Source organism: Orbicella franksi, unplaced genomic scaffold, assembly GCF_964199315.1.
Source record: "Orbicella franksi unplaced genomic scaffold, jaOrbFran1.1 SCAFFOLD_31, whole genome shotgun sequence".
In the NCBI taxonomy this organism is placed as follows: domain Eukaryota; kingdom Metazoa; phylum Cnidaria; class Anthozoa; order Scleractinia; family Merulinidae; genus Orbicella; species Orbicella franksi.
This window is the reverse complement of record NW_027670514.1, coordinates 117,736-121,182: the sequence shown is the minus strand read 5'-3', so window position 1 is coordinate 121,182 and position 3,447 is coordinate 117,736.

Here is a 3,447-nt window from a genome sequence, read left to right as displayed (position 1 = left end):
CACTTAGCTAAGAGTGGCCAATAGTTTCCCACCAAAGGTTTTGAAAATGGTCAAAATTTTAAGTCTCTGCATAGAATGGGGACCGACGCCCAGTGTTGTTGCCTAGACAACTGAGACCCTTTAACGATGGTCTCAGAGTGCCAAAGTTGGTGCCTCGACTTAGCTAAGAGTGGCCAATAGTTTCCCACCAAAGGTTTTGAAAATGGTCAAAATCTTAGGTCTCTGCATAGAATAAAGACCGACGCCCAGTGTTGTTGCCTAGACAACAGAGACCCTTTAACGATGGTCTCAGAGTGCCAGACTTGGTGCCTCGCCTTAGCTAAGAGTGGCCAATAGTTTCCCACCAAAGTTTTTGAAAATGGTCAAAATCTTAAGTCTCTGCATAGAATGGGGACCGACGCCCAGTGTTGTTGCCTAGACAACAGAGACCCTTTAACGATGGTCTCAGAGTGCCAAACTTGGCGCCTCGACTCAGCTAAGAGTGGCCAATAGTTTCCCACCAAAGGCTTTGAAAATGGTCAAAATCTTAAGTCTCTGCATAGAGTAAAGACCGACGCCCAGTGTTGTTGCCTAGACAACAGACACCCTTTAATGATGGTCTCAGAGTGCCAGACTTGGTGCCTCGACTTAGCTAAGAGTGGCCAATAGTTTCCCACCAAAGGTTTTGAAAATGGTCAAAATCTTAGGTCTCTGCATAGAATGGGGACCGACGCCCAGTGTTGTTGCTTAGACAACAGAGACCCTTTAACAATGGTCTAAGAGTGCCAAACTTGGTGCCTCCACTTAGCTAAGAGTGGCCAATAGTTTCCCACCAAAGGTTTTGAAAATGGTCAAAATTTTAAGTCTCTGCATAGAATAGGGACCGACGCCCAGTGTTGTTGCCTAGACAACTGAGACCCTTTAACGATGGTCTCAGAGTGCCAAACTTGGCGCCTTGACTTAGCTAAGAGTGGCCAATAGTTTCCCACCAAAGGTTTTGAAAATGGTCAAAATCTTAGGTCTCTGCATAGAATGGGGACCGACGCCCAGTGTTGTTGCTTAGACAACAGAGACCCTTTAACAATGGTCTAAGAGTGCCAAACTTGGTGCCTCCACTTAGCTAAGAGTGGCCAATAGTTTCCCACCAAAGGTTTTGAAAATGGTCAAAATTTTAAGTCTCTGCATAGAATAGGGACCGACGCCCAGTGTTGTTGCCTAGACAACTGAGACCCTTTAACGATGGTCTCAGAGTGCCAAACTTGGCGCCTTGACTTAGCTAAGAGTGGCCAATAGTTTCCCACCAAAGGTTTTGAAAATGGTCAAAATCTTAGGTCTCTGCATAGAATGGGGACCGACGCCCAGTGTTGTTGCTTAGACAACAGAGACCCTTTAACAATGGTCTAAGAGTGCCAAACTTGGTGCCTCCACTTAGCTAAGAGTGGCCAATAGTTTCCCACCAAAGGTTTTGAAAATGGTCAAAATTTTAAGTCTCTGCATAGAATGGGGACCGACGCCCAGTGTTGTTGCCTAGACAACTGAGACCCTTTAACGATGGTCTCAGAGTGCCAAAGTTGGTGCCTCGACTTAGCTAAGAGTGGCCAATAGTTTCCCACCAAAGGTTTTGAAAATGGTCAAAATCTTAGGTCTCTGCATAGAATAAAGACCGACGCCCAGTGTTGTTGCCTAGACAACAGAGACCCTTTAACGATGGTCTCAGAGTGCCAGACTTGGTGCCTCGCCTTAGCTAAGAGTGGCCAATAGTTTCCCACCAAAGTTTTTGAAAATGGTCAAAATCTTAAGTCTCTGCATAGAATGGGGACCGACGCCCAGTGTTGTTGCCTAGACAACAGAGACCCTTTAACGATGGTCTCAGAGTGCCAAACTTGGCGCCTCGACTCAGCTAAGAGTGGCCAATAGTTTCCCACCAAAGGCTTTGAAAATGGTCAAAATCTTAAGTCTCTGCATAGAGTAAAGACCGACGCCCAGTGTTGTTGCCTAGACAACAGACACCCTTTAATGATGGTCTCAGAGTGCCAGACTTGGTGCCTCGACTTAGCTAAGAGTGGCCAATAGTTTCCCACCAAAGGTTTTGAAAATGGTCAAAATCTTAGGTCTCTGCATAGAATGGGGACCGACGCCCAGTGTTGTTGCTTAGACAACAGAGACCCTTTAACAATGGTCTAAGAGTGCCAAACTTGGTGCCTCCACTTAGCTAAGAGTGGCCAATAGTTTCCCACCAAAGGTTTTGAAAATGGTCAAAATTTTAAGTCTCTGCATAGAATAGGGACCGACGCCCAGTGTTGTTGCCTAGACAACTGAGACCCTTTAACGATGGTCTCAGAGTGCCAAACTTGGCGCCTTGACTTAGCTAAGAGTGGCCAATAGTTTCCCACCAAAGGTTTTGAAAATGGTCAAAATCTTAGGTCTCTGCATAGAATGGGGACCGACGCCCAGTGTTGTTGCTTAGACAACAGAGACCCTTTAACAATGGTCTAAGAGTGCCAAACTTGGTGCCTCCACTTAGCTAAGAGTGGCCAATAGTTTCCCACCAAAGGTTTTGAAAATGGTCAAAATTTTAAGTCTCTGCATAGAATGGGGACCGACGCCCAGTGTTGTTGCCTAGACAACTGAGACCCTTTAATGATGGTCTCAGAGTGCCAAACTTGGTGCCTCGACTTAGCTAAGAGTGGCCAATAGTTTCCCACCAAAGGTTTTGAAAATGGTCAAAATCTTAAGTCTCTGCATAGAATAAAGACCGACGCCCAGTGTTGTTGCCTAGACAACAGAGACCCTTTAACGATGGTCTCAGAGTGCCAGACTTGGTGCCTCGCCTTAGCTAAGAGTGGCCAATAGTTTCCCACCAAAGGTTTTGAAAATGGTCAAAATCTTAGGTCTCTGCATAGTATGGGGACCGACGCCCAGTGTTGTTGCCTAGACAACAGAGACCCTTTAACGATGGTCTCAGAGTGGCAAACTTGGCGCCTCCACTTAGCTAAGAGTGGCCAATAGTTTTCCACCAAAGGTTTTGAAAATTATCAAAATCTTAAGTCTCTGCATAGTATGGGGACCGACGCCCAGTGTTGTTGCCTAGACAACAGAGACCCTTTAACGATGGTCTCAGAGTGCCAAAATTGGTGCCTCCACTTAGCTAAGAGTGGCCAATAGTTTCCCACCAAAGGTTTTGAAAATGGTCAAAATCTTAGGTCTCTGCATAGAATGGGGACCGACGCCCAGTGTTGTTGCCTAGACAACCGAGAGCCTGTAACGATGGTCTCAGAGTGCCAAACTTGGCGCCTCGACTTAGCTAAGAGTGGCCAATAGTTTCCCACCAAAGGTTTTGAAAATGGTCAAAATCTTAGGTCTCTGCATAGAATGGGGACCGACGCCCAGTGTTGTTGCCTAGACAACCGAGAGCCTTTAACGATGGTCTGAGAGTGCCAAACTTGGTGCCTCGACTTAGCTAAGAGT